The 21,760-nt window shown below is 36.0% G+C and overlaps 1 protein-coding gene and 1 non-coding gene across 5 annotated transcripts in view; both read right to left on the minus strand.

Moving 5' to 3' along the window:
- Positions 1-21,760, minus strand: part of TBC1D19 (TBC1 domain family member 19) — a 178,450-nt gene that overhangs the window by 48,626 nt on the left and 108,064 nt on the right. The window lies entirely within an intron of this gene.
- On the minus strand, positions 13,976-14,055 carry LOC115831948. The gene has a single exon (XR_004027435.1). It is a non-coding gene; the product is annotated as a small nucleolar RNA SNORD74 (small nucleolar RNA).

Here is a 21,760-nt window from a genome sequence, read left to right on the forward strand (position 1 = left end):
AATTGGTCATTGGATTTAGTTCTTGATGACCTTGACGAGAGTAGTTTCAGTTCAAGTGGTAGGAGCACCATACACAATGTTTGGTACCTGCTTCTTAAAACAACATGGCACATGTATACATATGTAACTAACCTGCACGTTGTGCACATGTACCCTAAAACTTAAAGTATAATTTAAAAAAAGAAAAAAAAGAAACAATGCATTAAAGAGATCTTTTCATATCAGTATATACAGAGCTGCCTCATTCTTTTTAATTTTTTTGGTAGAGACAGGGTCTATTTATGTTGCCCAGGCTGGTCTTGAACTCTTGAGCTCAAGTAATCCTCCTGCCTCAGCCTTCCAAAGTGCTGGGATTACAGGCGTGAGCCACTGTACTTGACCCGCTGCATTCATTTTTAAAGGGCTGTATCATGTTTCACTGAATATGTACTCCATGGTTCATTTAATGGGTTACTCCCCAATACATGAACATTCACTTTCAACTTTATGCTGTTTCTGACAATACCAAAACAATTAGCCTGTTACTATATCATTTTACACATATGAGTGTCTCTGTAGAACAAATACATAGGAAGAGAATTGCCCAGTCAGAGAGTATACACATTGAAAAATGTGGCTATTTGGCTGTATACTTATATCCCTTGTTTTCTTTTTCCAGCATTTCTATATGTTTACAGTCTAAAAGGGGGCTGTGTGAATAAGCTCAATCCCTCATGTTGCCTAACTCTATTTTCTATTACATAGTCTAAATGATTATTACTCATATTTAAAAGAGTAAGAGATTTTAATATTATATTTGGTAAAGAGGCAGTTAACTGAATCATTTTATTAGTTCTACTGGCTTTCAGTCCAATCCCTTGAATTTTTAAATAACTGTAGTTAACAATAATGTTGTGTCCTTTCTGTTATTTATTATTTTATTTTTCTTATTCCATTGTTGAGAAATTCCAAAATGATATGTTCTTTCCTTCCTTTAGTGGGAACATCTCTAGTATTGCACTAATGAGTAACATTAACTTACATTAATATTGCAAATGTTGGTTTCAGATAAATACTATTATGTCAAGAAAATATATTAATACTTGATTTCTAGTGTATAAAAAGTATAAAAATGAATATTAAGTTGCCCAACAATGTGAATATACTTAACAGTGCTAAACTGTACCCTTAGAAATGGTTAAGTGGTCAATTTTATGTTGTGATTTGTTTTACTACAATTAAATACTTTGTTAAAATTGATATCAAATATGGTCTCAAATAAATTTTTGGCATCTATTAAGATAATCGTGTGAATTTTATTGTTTGACCTATTAATATAATAAATATTTTCCAATAATTAAGAAAAACCATTAGACTCTAAAAATTCTAAATTTATAAATATTAATCTCTTCTCCTGCCAAACTTTCACATACCACTGTGGTAGGTAGCATAATGGCCCCCAAAGATGTCCACATCCTAATCCCTGAAATTTGTGTGCTACCAGTTTGGATATGGTTTGTCCCTGTGAAAACTCCTGTTGAAATTTGATTCCCAATGTGGTAGTGTTGGGAGATGGGCCTAGTGGAAGGTGTCTGGGTCATGTGGGCAGATCCTTTATGAATAGATTAATGTATCTCTGTGGGACAGGACTAGTTGCCATGAAAGTAGGTTGCTCCTTCTTATGTTTGGTCTCTTTGTATATACCTGCTTACCCTTCCATTTTGTGCCATGAGTTGAAGCAGCATAAGACCTTCACTAGATAGGCTGTTCAATCTTAGACTTTCCAGCCACCAGAATCACGAACCAAATAAGCCTCTTTTCTTTATAAATTACCTAGCCTCAGGTATTCTGGTACAGTCACACAAAATGTGACTTATGTGACAAATGGGATTATGCAGATGAGATTAAATAGAAGATCTTTAAATGGGGAGATTATTTAGGATTGTCTGGCTGGGCCCAATGTAACCAAGGATTCTTATACATGAAAGAGAGAAGCAGCAGGGTCAAAGTCAGAAAGAGATGTGATGATGCTCTCTGCTGGCTTTGAAGACAGAGGAAGGGGCCACAAGCCAAGGAATACAGGTGCACTCTAGGTTCTAGAAAGGGCAAGAAAAAACCAGATTCTCCTCTGGAGCATCCACAAGTAACACAGCCCTGCCAATGCCTTGATTCAAGCCCAATGAAACTCACTTCAAACTCAACTAAATTTATGGCAGCTCACTGCAACCTCTGCCTTCCATGTTCAAGCAATTCTCCTACCTCAGCCTCCTGAGTATCTGGGACTACAGGTACACGCCACCACGCCTGGCTAATTTTTTGTACTTTTAGTAGAGATGGGGTTTCACCATGTTGACTAGGCTGGTCTCGAACTGAACTGAAGGAAATAGAGACACAAAAAACACTTCAAAAAATTAATGAATCCAGGAGCTGGTTTTTTGAAAAGATCAACAAAATTGATAGACCATTAGCAAGACTAATAAAGAAGAAAAGAGAGAAGAATCAAATAGATGCAATAAAAAATGAAAAAGGCGATATCACCACCGATCCCACAGAAATACAATCTACCATCAGAGAATACTACAAACACCTCTATGCAAATAAACTAGAAAATCTAGAAGAAATGGATAAATTCCTCGACAAATACACCCTCCCAAGACTAAACAAGGAAGAAGTTGAATCTCTGAATAGACCATTAACAGGCTCTGAAATTGTGGCAATAATCAATAGCTTACCAACCAAAAAGAGTCCAGGACCTGACGGATTCACAGCCAAATTCTACCAGAGGTACAAGGAGGAACTGGTACCATTCCTTCTGAAACTATTCCAATCAACAGAAAAAGAGGGAATCCTCCCTAACACATTTTATGAAGCCAGCATCGTCCTGATACCAAAGCCTGGCAGAGACATAACCAAAAAAGAGAATTTCAGACCAATATCCTTGATGAACATTGATGCAAAAATTCTCAATAAAATACTGGCAAACCAAATCCAGCAGCACATTAAAAAGCTTACACACCATGATCAAGTGGGCTTCATCCCTGAGATGGAAGGCTGGTTCAACATACGTAAATCAATAAATGTAATCCAGCATATAAACAGAACCAAAGACAAAAACCACATGATTATCTCAACAGATGCAGAAAAGGCCTTTGACAAAATTCAACAGCCCTTCATGCTAAAAACTCTAAATAAATTAGGTATTGGTGCGATGTATCTCAAAATAATAAGAGCTATCTATGACAAACCCACAGCCAATATCATACTGAATGGGCAAAAACTGGAAGCATTCCCTTTTGAAAACTGGCATAAGACAGGGATGCCCTCTCTCACCACTCCTATTCAACATAGTGTTGGAAGTTCTGGCCAGAGCAATCAGGCAGGAGAAGGAAATAAAGGGTATTCAATTAGGAAAAGAGGAAGTCAAATTGTCCCTGTTTGCAGATGACATGATTGTATATCTAGAAAACCCCATCGTCTCAGCCCAAAATCTCGTTAAGCTGATTAGCAACTTCAGCAAAGTCTCAGGATACAAAATCAATGTACAAAAATCACAAGCATTCTTGTACACCAATCACAGACAAACAGAGAGCCAAATCATGAGTGAACTCCCATTCACAATTGCTTCAAAGAGAATAAAATACCTAGGAATCCAACTTACAAGGGATGTGAAGGACCTCTTCAAGGAGAACTACAAACCACTGCTCAATAAAATAAAAGAGGATACAAACAAAATGGAAGAACATTCCATGCTCATGGGTTGGAAGAGTCAATATTGTGAAAATGGCCATACTGCCCAAGGTAATTTATAGATGCAATGCCATCCCCATGAAGCTACTAATGACTTTCTTCACAGAATTGGAAAAAACTACTTTAAAGTTCATATGGAACCAAAAAAGAGCCCGCATCGCCAAGTCAATCCTAAGTCAAAAGAACAAAGCTGGAGGCATCACGTTACCTGACTTCAAACTATACTACAAGGCTACAGTAACCAAAACAGCATGGTACTGGTACTGCAACAGAGACATAGATCAATGGAACAGAACAGAGTCCTCAGAAATGATGCCGCATATCTACAACTATCTGATCTTTGACAAACCTGACAAAAACAAGAAATGGAGAAAGGATTCCCTATTTAATAAATGGTGCTGGGAAAACTGGCTAGCCATATGTAGAAAGCTGAAACTGGATCCCTTCCTTACACCTTATACAAAAATTAATTCGAGATGGATTAAAGACTTAAATGTTAGACCTAAAACCATTAAAATCCTACAAGAAAACCTAGGCAATACCATTCAGGACATAGGCGTGGGCAAGGACTTCATGTCTAAAACACCAAAAGCAATGGCAACAAAAGCCAAAATTGACAAATGGGATCTAATTAAACTAAAGAGCTTCTGCACAGCAAAAGAAACTACCATCAGAGTGAACAGGCAACCTACAGAATGGGAGAAAATTTTTGCAACCTACTCATGTGACAAAGGGCTAATATCCAGAATCTACAATGAACTCAAACAAATTTACAAGAAAAAAACAAACAACCCCATCAAAAAGTGGGCGAAGGATATGAACAGACACTTCTCAAAAGAAGACATTTATGCAGCCAAAAAACACATGAAAAAATGCTCATCATCACTGGCCATCAGAGAAATGCAAATCAAAACCACAGTGAGATACCATCTCACACCAGTTAGAATGGCCATCATTAAAAAGTCAAGAAACAACAGGTGCTGGAGAGGATGTGGAGAAATAGGAACACTTTTACACTGTTGGTGGGACTGTAAACTAGTTCAACCATTGTGGAAGTCAGTGTGGCGATTCCTCAGGGATCTAGAATTAGAAATACCATTTGACCCAGCCATCCCATTACTGGGTATATACCCAAAGGACTATAAATCATGCTGCTATAAAGACACATGCACACGTATGTTTATTGCGGCACTATTCACAATAGCAAAGACTTGGAACCAACCCAAATGTCCAACAACGATAGACTGGATTAAGAAAATGTGGCACATATACACCATGGAATACTACGCAGCCATAAAAAATGATGAGTTCATGCCCTTTGTAGGGACATGGATGAAACTGGAAACCATCATTCTCAGTAAACTATCACAAGGACAAAAAACCAAACACCACATGTTCTCACTCATAGGTGGGAATTGAACAACAAGAACTCATGGACACAGGAAGGGGAACATCACACTCCGGGACTGTTGTGGGATGGGGGTAGGGGGTAGGGACAGCATTAGGAGATATTACCTAATGCTAAATGATGAGTTAATGGGTGCAGCAAAACAACATGGCACATGGATACATATGTAACAAACCTGCACATTGTGCACATGTACCCTAAAACCTAAAGTATAATAATAAAAAAAAAGAAAAAAAAAGAAGTATATCGAAAAAAAATTTATGGCAGCAATAATAAACTAATAGAACAAATCAACATATACAACAATAAATATATATAATTAGAGTAAAATAATACAACAAGAAAATATACTTACAGACAACTTTCTACTATTGCCTAGAGGAAAAACAATTCCTAAAGAAACATTTGTATTAACTTTCCCTTAGTTTAGCAGACTCGTAGAAGCACAGTAATTTTAGAAGAAGCTCCATGATTAAATATATCTCCCTAGAGTCCCTGTTGCCCTAGAGAAGACAAGCTATCTGAGACTGCTCTAAGGAGAATATTGGCAATTGTTAGGTGATAATGGCAGAAGTGGTAAGTTAGACAGTGCATACTGGTGTGCAATCCTGGGATACAAGCAAAGAGCTGCCAACTCTTATGCTAACCTGAGTTGTTTTAACTTCTGAGATTCTAATTTTTGTATCTGTATGGAAATGACAGTACAATTATAAATCTGCTAGAAAATGGTATGATTATATGAAGATGACAATTTCAATCAAATATAACTAGAAAATCTAACCTGGATTAATTACTAATTAAGTAAAAATTAAACTTTATCAGGATGAAGCTATACATGATAGTAATTTACTTCATTTAGAAGAGCTATAAGAAACTGAATGTGTAAGTCTGACTATGCTAATATGGCAGAATTATACCTAAAATGTCTACATATAGCCATAAAAGATTTAGTTTGTCCTAAAGCTTTCTCTTATTTCTAGAAAATATATTTATGGTAAATGTTTCTGAGAAATAAATTATTTTTATAATAAAAAGCACATAAGAAATGACATATCAATTGGGCAATCACTTTAATGTAAAACTATTATAAAATTTTTTTAATTTGTGATGCTCTTACATTTTTATCCAAATTTAGAAAATTTCAAATGATAAATTTTCAAGAATCGCTTTTTAAAACACTCTGCCCTGATATAAATTTTCAGAAAATAAAGGGCAATGTGGTTTACTAGCTTTGAAAATGGACACCCCTGGCTTGGGGTCCTGATAGCTGTATGGGCTTGGGATCTAAGCCTCTGCTTCTTCATCTATAAAAGGGGAATAAAACTACCTCCTAGGTAGTTTTGTAAGAATCATCTATAAAGTGGATTCTGGGAAGATGGTGCAGTAGGAAGCACCAAGAACCTGTCTCCCCACCTAGACAAAAATTGCACTGGCAGCAACTGTCTGATGTAATTATTTTAGAACTCTGGAGTCTACTGAAGTCTTGCAACTTTTAGGAGAAAGCTTGGATGGTAAATTTCAGTTAATTTTGATCAATGTCAGCTTCTAGCATAGCCGCATATATGCATCCCCCACCCCAATCCCATCAACAGGCAGGAATGCATGAATCCCAGGAGCAGCTTACAATCAGCTTAAAGGACCCAGAAAGGGAAAAAAGCAGCCCATCCTCTAAATATCTGGTATCTGTACTCAGATTGCTTCTTCTGACCAGAGAGGTGCAAACAAAGAAGTAAGGGTGAAGATCGGAAGAAGGAAACACTGTAGTTGAACCTCCCTTGATTGTTGCAAGCCCCGTCCCCTCTGGCTGAAGTAATTTTCAGAAAATTTAAAGGAACAATTCTCTCCCTTCTCTTCATTTTCTCTATTATTCCCTTTGGGAGCCAGATGTTAAAGACTAGGTCATTCAAAAACAACTGTGTATATGGGGGAAATTAGAAAGTGACCACATATGCTCAAGGAAAAGTAAAGACTAAGAAAAGACCCAACAAGATGTTAGATTTATACCTCAGGATGATCCTGGGCAGAAGGAGAACAAACAACATTCAAAAAAACTAAAACTAAAACAATAACAACAACAACAAAAACCCTGGGAAGAAAAAGAAACTGATTTCCAGAGATTCCCCATTATTAGATTTATATGTCCCATTTTCAACAACAACAACAAAATCACAAATAATACAAAGAACTTGAAACATATGGCCCATTTAAAGGGCCAAAAAAAAAAAAATTGACAACTGTCCTTGAAAAAGACCTGATGGCAGATTTGCTATAGAAAGACTTTAAAACAACTGTCCATAGATTCTCAAAAAACTAAATAAATGTGGAGAAAATCAAGTAAAAATATATGAACAAAACGGAAACATCATTAAAGAGATAGCAAACCAAAAAAGAAACCAAAAGGAAATTATGGAGCTGGAAGGTATAATACTAAAATAAAAACTCAGTAGAGGGATTCAAAGGCAGATTTGAGCAGGTAGAAGAAAGAATCAGCAAACTTGAAGATAGGGAAATGGAAATAATTGAGTCTGTGAAACAGAAAGAAAAAAAAATTGAAGTTAACAGAGCCATAGGAACTTATGGGACACCATCAAGCCAACCGATATGCATGGTAGAAGTCTCAGAAAGATGAGAGAAATTGAGGAAGGGGTAGAGAGAATATTTGAAGAAATAATGGCTGAAAATTTCCCAAATTTGATGAAAGACATGAATATAAACACCCAAGAAGCTCAATAAACTCCATGTAAGATGAATTCAAAGAGTCCCATACTAGGACACATTATAATCAAACTGTTGAAAGTCAAAGGCAAAGAGAGAACTTTGAAAGCTGCAAGAGAGTAATGACTCATTAAATATAAGGGATCCTCTATACAATTATTAGCAGATTTCTCATCAGAAACTTCAGGACCACACACAATGGGCTGACATATTCAATGTGGTAAAAGAAAAAAGCCATTAATCAAGAATCCCATATCCAGCAAACTGTCCTTCAAAAGTGAGAGAGATATTCAGACTCTCTCACATAAATGAAAGCTGAGACCTGACCTTCAAGAAATGCTCACAGGAGACCTGCAGAGTAAAAGGAAAGGATACAAGGCAGTAACTAGAATCTGAGTGAAGAAATAAAGATCTTTAAGAAACACACATGGGCAATTATAAAGATAATACTATTGTAACATAGGTTTGTAACTCCATTTTTTGCTTTCTATATGATTTAAGAAACTCATATATTTGAAAAGTCATTATTTAAAAATCAGTATTATTGTAACTTTGGATTGCAACTCCACATTTTGTTTTCTACATTATTTAAGAAATCAGTACATTTAAAAGAATTTCTGATTTCTGGGTTTGTGTATGCACTGTACACAGATGTAATATTGTGATGTCATCAAGTGAAAGGGATGAGGATAGAGCTGTAAAGTAATACAAATTTTGTATGTTACTGAAGTTAAATTGGTATTAATTTAAACTAGAGTGTTACAATTTTAGGTTGTTAAATATAATCCACATGGGAAGCACAAAGAAAATAGCTATGGAATATACACAAAAGAGAAGAGAAAATGAGAAAGAAATGTAAACATTTCACTACACACACAAAAAAAACCCCAACTAAACCCAAAAGAAGATAGTAATACAGAAAATGAGAGGCATAAAAGCTATAAGACATATAGAAAACAAATAGAAAAATGAGAGAAATATCTCCTCATCAGTAATTACTTTCAATGTAAATGCATTAAACTGTCCAATCAAAAGACAGGTTGGCAGAATGAATTTAAAAAGATAAAACTACACGTCATCTATAAGAGATTCATTTTAGATCTAAAGATATAAATATATTAAAAGTTAAAGGATGGAAAAAGATACTCCATGCAAATAGTAACCAAAAGAGAGCAAGGTGACTGTACTTATATCACACAAAATAGACTTTAAATAAAAGAGGTTATGGGAGACAAAAAGACATTATATATTAATAAAAGTTTCAATACAGCAAGAAGATATAACAGCTATAAACATTTATGTACCTACAACAGACTTGAAAATGTATGAAGCAAAAACTGACAAAAAATGAAGGGAGATATAGAAAATTCTAGAATAACAGTGGACTTAAATACCCTATTCTCAATGATGGATAGAACCACTAGACAGGAAATAAGTAAATAAAGTATTTACATGATAAACCAACTAGAGTATTTACATGATAAACCAACTAGATCTAACAATATACTGAACACCTTACCCAAGAACTACAGCATACACATTCTACGTAAATGCACATGGGACATTTTCCAGATAGATCATATATAAGGTCACAAATTAAGTTTATATAGATTTTTAAAAAATAGAGATGATACAAAGTAGCTTCTCTGACCACAGAGATGGAGGTAGAAATCAGTAACAGAGGGAAAACTGGAAAATTCACAAATTTATGGAAATTAAACAACACAGTCTTAAACAGCCAATGGATTAAAGAAGAAATTATAAGAGAAATTATAAATACTTAGAGACAAATGACAAAACCATGACATATCAAAACTTACGGGACTCAGTGAGAGTGATGTTAAGTGGAAAATTTATAGCTATAGAGGCTTAGATTAAAAAACAAGAAAGGTTTCAAATCAACAGCTAACTTTGCAACTTCAGGAACTGGAAAAAAAATGGGCAAACTAGGCTGTAAGCTAGCAGAAGAAAGAAAATAAAATAATAAAAAGTAGAGCAGAGATAAATGAAATAGAGAATAGGAAAACAATAGAGACAATAACTGAAACCAAAAGTTGGCTTTTCAAAAAGATCAACAAAATTAACAAACCTTGAGCTAGAAGGACTAAGAAAAAAGAGAGAAGACTCAAATTATTAAAATAAGAAATGAAACTGCAAATATTACTACTGACTCTACAGAAATAAAAAGGATTATAAGAGAGTACTATGACCAATTGTACACCAACAAATTGGATAACCTAGATAAAATGAACAAATTTCTAGAAACACAAACTCAACCAAGACTAAATCACAAAAAAATAGAAAATCTGAACAGACCTGTAACTAGTAAAAATATTCATCAATAATCAAAACTCTGACAAAGAAAAGCCTTGGTCCTGATGGCTTCACTGGTTAATTCTACTAAATATTTAAAGAACTAACAACAATGTTTCTCAAACTTTTCTAAAAATTGAGCTGGGCATGGTGATGTGCAACTATAGTCCCAGATACTCAGAGAGTTGAGGCAAGAGAATTGCTTGAGGTCAGGAGTCCAAGGGTACAGTGCATGTACTATGATCAAGCCTGTGAATAGTCACTGTACTCCAGCCTGGGCAACATAGGGAGATCCTGTCTTTCAAACAAACGAACAAAACAAAACAAAACAAAACAAAGCAAAAACTCTCCCACACAATTAAAAAATAGAAAACACTTCTTAATTCATTCTATGAGGCCAGCATTACCTTGATACCAACACTAAAGACACTACGGGAAACCCCAAATAGCCAAAACAATCTTGAAAAAAGAATAACATATCTGGAAGATTCCTACTTCTTCCAGATTAAAAAACTTACTAGAAAGCTATAATAATCAAAACAGTGTGCTATTGGCATAAAGACAGATGTACAGACAAACAGAATAGAACAGAACTAGAAATATACAGTCAAATGATTTACAAGAAGGGTTTGTGCTTGTCCTTTCTCCCATTACCATTCAATGGGAGAAAGTGCAGTCTTCCAACAAATGGTGCTAGGAAAACTGGATATCTATATGCAAAAGAATGAAGTTGGACCTTTATCTAACACCATATCCAAAAATTAAGTCAAAATGGATCAAAGACCTAAATGCAAGTTCTAAAACTATAAAACTCATAGAAGAAAACATACTGCAAAATCTTCACAACATTGGATTTGGTGATCTCTTGGATACGATACCAAAGACACAGATGATAACAACAAAAAATAGGCAAACTGGACTTCATGAAAATTTTAAAATTTTGTGCATCAAAAGACACTATCAACAGAGTAAGAAGTCAACTCACAAATGGGAGAAAATATTTACAAATCACATTTTCAATAAGACATTAATAACCAGAATATTTACAGATCTCTTAAGACTCAACAATAACAACAACAAAAAAAAAACAAGTTGACCCAAAAATGGGCAAAGGACTTGAATAGACATTTTTTTCCTGAGTAGATATATAAATGGCTAATGAGCACAAGAAAAGATGCTCAATATCATTAATCATTAGGGAAATGCAAATGAAAACTATAATAAGATAATATCATTTCATACTCATTAGGATGGCTACTATCAAAAAAAGAGTAACATGTTGGGGATGATGTGGAGTAACTGGAAACTTTGTACACTATTGTTGGAATATAAAATGGTATAGTCACTATGGAAAACAGTATGACAGTTCCTCAAAAAGTTGAAAGAAAATTCATTTCTTATAATATTATATTTCTATTCTGAAGCCACCACTGAGTTCTGCACTACTCCCAGAATTTACTTTCCCTTTATCTATATTTGCATAGAATTTATATATATTTCTATTGGTGGATTTATCAAATTATAACTATGAATTTGTCTTTCTCTTCATTTTTCACTAAGTTATGAGCTTAATAAATATCTTCTTTTGCTAGCACCTAACATAGTGCCTATATCAGAACATACACCAAATAATCTAACTAGATACATGAACAAAGAATATCTGACACATTTGGACCTTTTTAACTCCATTCAATAGCGTTAAAATATCTGTAACTATGTCACACTTCAGTATCTCAGGACTACTACTAAGTATATGCCAGATAAACCAAGCATATGATGGAAGATTCGCCATACAACAGAAAGAGTAAATCGCCATGTCTTCCCTTTTACTATATATGAATTCTTTCCTATGAATATTTTATATACTTTGGACAATATGTTAACTTATGTAGTTTGTGAAAATTCCATTCAGTACTGAAGTCTGAAAATGGTATTGTTGAACTACTCAATTTACTTCCATTACGTAAGAGTTGTCTTCTGTCTGAATACATTTTGAAACTCTGACGTAATTTAAAACTTACAACACTTAAAAATGGGTACTTTAAGAATTTCATGCAAAATAAAAACTAACACTGGAATACTAAAGGATTGGCTTATTACTAAAAACATTATTTCTATAATATTCAGTATTGTTGCCTGTAAAATTTAGGTAACATTAACATGAGGTACTCAGGAACAAGTGCCTGCGTATCCTTGTAACATAGGCCCAGATTTTCTTTCTTTCTTTTTTTTTTTTTTTTTTTTTTGCGACGGAGTCTCGCTCTTTCGCCCAGGCCGGACTGCAGTGGCATCATCTCAGCTCACTGCAAACTCCGCCTCCCTGGTTCACGCCATTCTCCTGCCTCAGCCTCCCAAGTAGCTGGGACTACAGGCACCTGCCACCACACTGGCTAATTTTTTTTTTATTGTATTTTTAGTAAAGACGGGGTTTCACCGTGTTAGCCAGGATGGTCTCGATCTCCTGACCTCGTGATCCACCTGCCTTGGCCTCCCAAAGTGCTGGGATTACAGGCATGAGCCACCGTGCCCAGACATAGGCCCAGATTTTCTTTAAAGAAGGATTACTGGATATTTTCTCATCTGTATGTAAACACAGCAATGCCACATGACATCTAATTTTGCAGTGTAGTCACAAAATCCAGTAAATGGGCTATGACCAAGAACATGGCCAGGAATATTAAATTTGCTATATATTGACAATTTTCCTATACAGCAACTGTGTTGCTAGGCAGCTCTGCTAAAGGAATGCCTGTAATTAATGACAAGAACAGGCTTTCTTCTGTCTTATTACACACATGCACACACAAACACACACGCACACACAATTTTTTCTGAAAGGAAAAAACAACTCGATTTCTGAAAACAGAATATTTACAATGCATAAAATTACATATGTTTTTATTAGTTAAAATAAATTTCTAATAATTCAGACTAATTGTAAAATGAATAATTAAAAAGTATCACCATGAAAGTGTTTTCTTAGTAATTATCCACATAAGGAAAATTTATTTTTACATAATTCCCAAAGAGAGATGCTTAGATGTTGTAATTATCCATCTATTTATGTTATGGGGAGAGATCCACATTAAAGCTTATTTAGACAGAAGAATGGATAAAGAAAATGTAGTATATACAATACAATGGAATATTATTCAGTCATTATAAAGAAGAAAATGAGTTACGTGAGGCAACATGATCCTGGAGGACATTATATTAAATGAAATAAGGCAGTCACAGAAGAACAAATACTACATGATTCTACTATATGAGGTATCTAAAACAGTCAAACAGATAGCAGCAGTTGAATGGTGACTGCTGGGCCTAGGGGGCAGGGGGAATATGGAGCTGCTATTCAATTGGTATAATGTTTCCATCATGGGAGATGACTGAATTCTAAAGATCTTCTGTACAGCACTGTGCCTATAGTTAATACTACTATACTGTACACTTAAAAAGGTATTAAGAGGATAGACCTTGTGATAAGTGTTCTTACTACAGCATTTAAAAGAGGCTTATTTAATCATTTCCAAAGTACTAAAAGCAGGAGAAGTCATGAGACCTATGACTGAAAAAATTATGTAAAATCTAAAAACAATACAATTTGGACTAAAATATTAATAGAAATGGAAAATAAAGGTTAAAGCATACTCCTATAGTACTCACTGTTTGTGATACTGATTGAGCACCTAATCCTTTACATAAACACTTTAAAACAATTTCAGAATATTTTGTATGTTCATGTCCTGCCCCCTTAACTAGAATGTAAGCCCATCAAAGGTGGTATCATTTACACATAGTATAAGGATCAGTAATTTTTTTCTATCAGAGTCACTGGCATTCATCAACACCCTCAGATGTCCCCACCAACACAGGTTTCATCAGAGGTAGATCAATAAATATTTACTGATGCTCATTCTGCTTTTTCTCAAAATATGCATCCACTTATTAGTTCAGTTACTTATAAGTTTTCTTAGAAGTTTTCTCACATTTAAGTCACTTACATGTGGAAAAGATAAAAATGAATGCTCCCTTAAGGGTTAGTTCTGGCATTATTTGGAGAACTTGTTACTGCTCTCATTTAATACAGATACCCTCACTGACTCTGCTTACCAAATGAGGCAGATTTATTACCTGTCAAGCCCCTTTTTACCACCACCAAAGAGGCTTTGTAGTTGTAACTTAAAAATGGCAATCCTCTTATCTCTGGTGACCAAATGGGACAAACTTCTCAAATGTACACTCTCTCTACCCAAACACTGAAGTAGAATAGTCACAGATTACTATGAGTCATGCCATTATTGGCCTTTGGCTGATATTATAATTTATGTGTTCATATGTTTGGTGTCACAACAGTTTCATGTTCTGGATCAAAATGGCATAAGAAGGACCAAAAACTTTTAGCGAGTTAGTTAAATTTTTGCCAAGTGGTAGATATTTAGTTTATGTGGTTTTGTTTGTTTTATATCCTTGTGTGACATTAACCAATCTGTTTATGAGTCAGTTCATAAAAAAGGATTCATTACAACTATACTAAAATCTAAGGAAATCTAGAGCCCCATAAAATGATGGCAAAATGTCAATTAGCCTATAAATTACTAACATTAAGCTTTTAGATAAAAGAAGAAAGCTTCCTTCTCAATAATGAAAAAGATAACCCCATCAATGAAAACAAGTACATGATGTTAAGGAAAATTTTTACTCAGTATCTACAGTATACTAGGCATTGGAATTAACAATAAGGACCAAAACACTTAATAATTTACCTGGGAGAGACAATTATAAAATAATCAAATAAACTATGATAAGTACTATAAACAAAAAGTATGGAAAGTACTATATAGTACTTTAAAAGCACATATTAGATAGCCATCACTTTGTGCGTGTTTGTGCAGATGCGTGAGGGGTTGGTCAGGGAAGGTGTATCTGAGTAAATGATTATTTCTTTAAGCATGGTTTCCTTTGGCTCTCTGAATATATTTATAATGGCTGCTTTGAAGTTTTTGTCTGTTAAGTCCAAAATTGAGAAATGAAGTAAAAATAGGAGTTTACTAGGTGAAGAGGGGAGGGTAACAGTCTTGCTTATAAAAGGAACTGCAGATCTTATGGCACTGAGGTTGAAAGGAGTATAGTGAACTTATGAAGTTAAAGATCAGGGTGGTTGGAATATAGAATGCCAGAGTGTCAGGTAGAGAAGCAACAATCCATCTGGAGGGGTGGGCCAGGTAATGCAGGGTCATGTAGACTCTTGTGAAAAATTTGGGTCTTTTGGTTTTAATCAAACAAGTGACATGAATTGATTAGTGTTTTTAAAAGACCATTCTGACTTTACTGTAGAACATGGATTAAAAGGTGGGGTGGCCAGCATTCAGCAAGAGAGAAAAATAGGAAGGTCAATTTACTTTTTAGTAGCAGTAAAGAAATGTAATAAAATACCCACAGATTAAAGACAATATAACTATTCTTTCTTTAGGACAAAACCAATAGAATTTTCCTGCATAACAAATTATGAAACTTTCAACAGATAAAATCCCACTAACTAATAAATCTTGAGATGAAAGAATTTTAAAATCCACATTTAAAAAGAATAAACAATCTGGAATCAATACTTTTATGGAAAAATCTAATCGTTCCTTTTATGGCAAATCACATAAACTTTTTTTTTGTACCTCTGATATCTACATAAAGACAGTTTAGTCTAAACTCTCAGCTTAATAATAAGAATATGAAGGCCCATGAAGATCTGGCGAATTGCCTAAGGCCACAAAGATATTTGAGGACAGAACTACTGAAACATGAGTTAAATAAAAGAAAAAAAATGCCATTCAATATTTATTTCAGCACTTTTGAGATTGTTTCATCGCCTTTGGCTTTTGACAGTTTGACTATGATATGTCTGGGAATGGATATCTGTGGTTATCCTACTTTGAGTTTGTTGAGTTTCTTGGATGTGTAGATTAATGTTTTTCATCAAATTTGAGACATTTTCAGCCATTCTTTCTTCAAATACTTCTGCTCCTTTCTCTCTCTCCTCTCCGTCTGATGGTCCTGTTATAAATTTGTTGGTGAGCATGTTGTCCTAAACTTCTCTGAGGCTTTGTTATTTTCTTTGTTCTTTGAATGACATAATTTCTTTTTTTTTCTTTTTCTTACTCCTTTTAATTTCTTTTTATTATTATTATTATTATTATTATACTTTAAGTTCTAGGGTACATGTGCACCACATGCAGGCTTGTTACATATGTATACATGTGCCATGTTGGTGTGCTGCACCCATTAACTCGCCATTTAACATTAGGTATATCTCCTAATGCTTTCCCTCCTCCTTCCCCCAACCCCATAACAGGCCCCGGAGTGTGATGTTCCCCTTCCTGTGTCCAAGTGTTCTCATTGTTCAATTCCCACCTAAGAGTGAGAACATGTGGTGTTTGGTTTTTTGTTCTTGCGCTACTTTGCTGAGAATGATGGTTTCCAGCTTCATCCGTGTCCCTACAAAGGACATGAACTCATCATTTCTTATGGCTGCATAGTATTCCATGGTTTATATGTGCCACATTTTCGTAATCCAGTCTATCATTGTTGGACATTTGGGTTGGTTCCAAGTCTTTGCTATTGTGAATAGTGCTGCAATAAACATAGATGTGCATGTCCCTTTACAGCAGCATGATTCATAATCCTTTGGGTATATACCCAGTAATGGGATCGCTGGGTCAAATGGTATTTCTAGTTCTAGATCCTTGAGGAATCGCCACACTGTCTTCCACAACGGTTGAACTAGTTTACACGCCCACCAACTGTGTAAAAGTGTTCCTATTTCTCCACATCCTCTCCAGCACCTGTTGTTTCCTGACTTTTTAATGATCGCCACTCTAACTGGTGTAAGATGCTGTCTCATTGTGGTTTTGATTTGCATTTCTCTGATGGCCAGTGATGATGAGCATTTTTTCATGTGTCTGTTGGCTGCATAAATGTCTTCTTTTGAGAAGTGTCTGTTCATATCCTTCCCCCACTTGTAGATGGGGTTGTTTGTTTTTTTCTTGTAAGTTTGTTTGAGTTCTTTGTAGATTCTGGATATTAGCCCTTTGTCAGATGAGTAGATTGAAAAAACTTTCTCCCATTCTGTAGGTTGCCTGTTCACTCTGATGGTAGTTTCTTTTGCTGTGCAGAAGCTCCTTCTTTAATTAGATCCCATTTGTCAATTTTGGCTTTTGTTGCCATTGCTTTTGGTGTTTTAGACATGAAGTCCTTGCCCATGCCTATGTCCTGAATGGTATTGCCTAGGTTTTCTTCTAGGGTTTTTATGGTTTTAGGTCTCACATTTAAGTGTTTAAACCCTCTCGAATTAATTTTTGTATAAGGTGTAAGGAAGGGATCCAGGTTCAGCTTTCTACATATAGCTAGCCAGTTTTCCCAGCACCATTTATTCAATAGAGAATCCTTTCCCCATTTCTTGTTTTTGTCAGATTTGTCAAAGATCAGATGGTTGTAGATGTGTGGTATTATTTCTGAGGGCTCTGTTCTGTTCCATTGGTCTATATCTCTGTTTTGGTACCAGTACCATGCTGTTTTGGTTACTGTAGCCTTGTAGTATAGTTTGAAGTCAGGTAGCGTGATGCCTCCAGCTTTGTTCTTTTGGCTTAGTATTGTCTTGGCACTGTCGGCTCTTCTTTGGTTCCATATGAACTTTAAAGTAGTTTTTTCCAATTCTGTGAAGAAAGTCAGTGGAAGCTTGATGGGGATGGCATTGAATCTATAAATTACCTTGGGCAGTATGGCCATTTCATGATTTTGATTCTTCCTACCCATCAGCATGGAATGTTCTTCCATTTCTTTGTATCCTCTTTCATTACATTGAGCAGTGGTTTGTAGTTCTCCTTGAAGAGGTCCTTCACATCCCTTGTAAGTTGGATTCCTAGGTATTTTATTCTCTTTGAAGCAATTGTGAATGGGAGTTCACTCATGATTTGGCTCTCTGTTTGTCTGTTATTGGTGTATAAGAATGCTTGTGATTTTTGCACATTGATTTTGTATCCTGAGACTTTGCTGAAGTTGCTTATCAGCTTAAGGAGATTTTGGGCTGAGACAATGGGGTTTTCTAAATATAAAATCATGTTATCTGCAAACAGGGACAATTTTACTTCCTCTTTTCCTAATTGAATACCCGTTATTTCCTTCTCCTGCCTGATTGCCCTGGCCAGAACTTCCAACACTATGTTGAATAGGAGTGGTGAGAGAGGGCATCCTTGTCTTGTGCCAGTTTTCAAAGGGAATGCTTCCAGTTTTTGCCCATTCAGTATGATATTGGCTGTGGGTTTGTCATACATAGCTCTTATTATTTTGAGATACGTCCCATCAATACCTAATTTATTGAGAGTTTTTAGCATGAAGGGCTGTTGAATTTTGTCAAAGGCCTTTTCTGCATCTATTGAGATAATCCTGTGGTTTTTGTCTTTGGTCCTGTTTATATGCTGGATTACATTTATTGATTTGCATATGTTGAACCAGCCTTGCATCCCAGGGATGAAGCCCACTTGATCATAGTGGATAAGCTTTTTGATGTGCTGCTGGATTTGGTTTGCCAGTATTTTACTGAGGATTTTCGCATCGATGTTGATCAGGGATATTGGTCTAAAATTCTGTTTTTTTGTGTGTCTCTGCCAGGCTTTGGTATCAGGATGATACTGGCCTCATAAAATGAGTTAGGGAGGATTCCCTCTTTTTCTATTGATTGGAATAGTTTCAGAAGGAATGGTACCAGCTCTTCTTTGTACCTCTGGTAGAATTCAGCTGTGAATCCGTCTGGCTCTGGACTTCTTTTGGTTGGTAGGCTATTAATTATTGCCTCAATTTCAGAGCCTGTTATTGTTCCATTCATAGATTCAACTTCTTCCTGATTTAGTCTTGGGAGAGTGTATGTGTCCAGTAATTTATCCATTTCTTCTAGATTTTCTAGTTTATTTGCGTAGAGGTGTTTATAGTATTCTCTGATGGTAGTTTGTATTTCTGTGGGATCGGTGGTGATATCCCCTTAATCATTTTTTATTGCATCTATTTGATTCTTCTCTCTTTTCTTCTTTATTAGTCTTGCTAGCGCTCTATCAATTTTGTTGATCTTTTAAAAAAACCAGCTCCTAGATACACTGTTTTTTTGAAGGGTTTTTTGTGTCTCTATCTCTTTCAGTTCTGCTCTGATCTTAGTTATTTCTTGCCTTCCGCTAGCTTTTGAACATGTTTGCTCTTGCTTCTCTAGTTCTTTTAATTGTGATGTTAGGGTGTCAATTTTAGATCTTTCCTGCTTTCTCTTGTGGGCATTTAGTGCTAAAAATTTCCCTCTACACACTGCTTTGAATGTGTCCCAGAGATTCTGGTATGTTGTGTCTTTGTTCTCGTTGGTTTCAAAGAACATCTTTACTTCTGTCTTCATTTTGTTATGTACCCAGTAGTCATTCAGGAGCAGGTTGTTCAGTTTCCATGTAGTTGAATGGTTTGGAGTGAGTTTCTTACTCCTGAGTGCTAGTTTGATTGCACTGTGGTCTGAGAGACAGTTTGTTATAATTTCTGTTCTTTTACATTTGCTGAGGAGTGCTTTACTTCCAACTATGTGGTCAATTTTGGAATAAGTGCGATGTGGTGCTGAGAGGAATGTATATTCTGTTGAGTTGGGGTGGAGAGTTCTGTAGATGTCTATTAGGTCTGCTTGGTGCAGAGCTGAGTTCAAGTCCTGGATATCCTTGTTAACCTTCTGTCTCATTGATTGGTCTAATGTTGACAGTGGGGTGTTAAAGTCTCCCATTATTATTGTGAGGGAGTCTAAGTCTCTTTGTAGATCTCTAAGGACTTGCTTTATAAATCTGGGTGTCCTGTATTGGGTGCATATATATTTAAGATAGTTAGCTCTTCTTGTTGAATTGATCCCTTTACCACTATGTAACGGCCTCCTTTGTCTCTTTTGATCTTTGTTTGTTTAAAGTCTGTTTTATGAGAGACTAGAATTACAACCCCTTCCTTTTTTTGTTTTCCATTTGCTTGGTAGATCTTCCTCCATCCCTTTATTTTGAGCCTATGTGTGTCTCTGCATGTGAGATGGGTCTCCTGAATACAGCACACTGATGGGTCTTGACTCTTTATCCAATGTGCCAGTCTGTGTCTTTTAATTGGAGCATTTAGCCCAATTACATTCAAGGTTAATACTGTTATGTGTGAATTTGGTCCTGTCATTATGACATTAGCTGGTTATTTTGCTCATTAGTTGATGCAGTTTCTTCCTAGTATTACTGTTCTTTACAATCTGTCATGTTTTTGCAGTGGCTGGTACCGGTTGCTCCTTTCCAAGTTTAGTGCTTCCTTAGGAGCTCTTGTAGGGCAGGAATGGTGGTGACAAAATTTCTCAGCATTTGCTTGTATGTAAAGGATTTTATTTCTCCTTCACTTATGAAGCTTAGTTTGGCTGGATATGAAATTCTGGGTTGAAAATTCTTTTAAGAATATTGAATATTGGCTCCCACTCTCTTCTGGCTTGTAGAATTTCTGCCGAGAGATCTGCTGTTAGTCTGATGGGATTCCCTTTGTGGGTAACCCGACCTTTCTCTCTGGCTGCTCTTAACATTTTTTCCTTCATTACAACTTCGGTGAGTCTGAAAATTATGTGTCTTGGAGTTGCTCTTCTCGAGGTGTATCTTTGTGGCGTTCTCTATTTCCTGAATTTGAATGTTGGCCTGCCTTGCTAGGTTGGAGAAGTTCTCCCGGATAATATCCTGCAGGGTGTTTTCCAACTTGGTTCCATTTTCCCCATCACTTTCAGGTACACCAATCAGACGTAGATTTGCTCTTTTCACATAGTCCCATATTTCTTGGAGGCTTTGTTTGTTTCTTTTTAATCTTTTTTCTCTAAACTTCTCTTCTCACTTTATTTCATTCATCTGTTCTTCAATCACTGATACCCTTCCTTCCAGTTGATCAAATCGGCTACTGAAGCTTGTGCATTTGTCACGTAGTTCTCGTGCCATGGTTTTCAGCTCCGTCAGGTCACTTAAGGACTTCTCTACACTGGTTATTCTAGTTAGCCACTCGTCTGATCTTTTCAAGGTTTTTAGCTTCTTTGTGTTGGTTTCGAACTTCCTCCTTTGGCTCGGAGTAGTTTGGTCGTCTGAAGCCTTCTTCTCTCACCTCGTCAAAGTCATTCTCTGTCCAGGTTTGTTCCGTTGCTGGTGAGGAGCTGCATTCCTTTGGAGGGGGAGAGGTGCTCTGATTTTTAGAATTTTCAGCTTTTCTGCTGTTTTTTCCCCATATTTGTGGTTTTATCTACCTTTGGTCTTCGATGATGGTGACGTACAGATGGGATTTTGGTGTGGATGTCCTTTCTGTTTGTTAGTTTTCCTTCTAACAGTCAGGACCCTCAGCTGCAGGACTGTTGGAGTTTGCTGGAAGTCCACTCCAGACGCTGTTTGCCTGGGTATAAGCAGCGGAGGCTGCAGAACAGCGAATATTGCTGAACAGCAAATGTTCCTGCCTGATCGTTCCTCTGGAAACTTTGTCTCAGAGGGGTACCCGGCTATGTGAGGTGTCAGTCTGCCCCTACTGGGGGGTGCCTCCCAGTTAGGC

Source organism: Nomascus leucogenys, chromosome 20 (assembly GCF_006542625.1).
Source record: "Nomascus leucogenys isolate Asia chromosome 20, Asia_NLE_v1, whole genome shotgun sequence".
In the NCBI taxonomy this organism is placed as follows: domain Eukaryota; kingdom Metazoa; phylum Chordata; class Mammalia; order Primates; family Hylobatidae; genus Nomascus; species Nomascus leucogenys.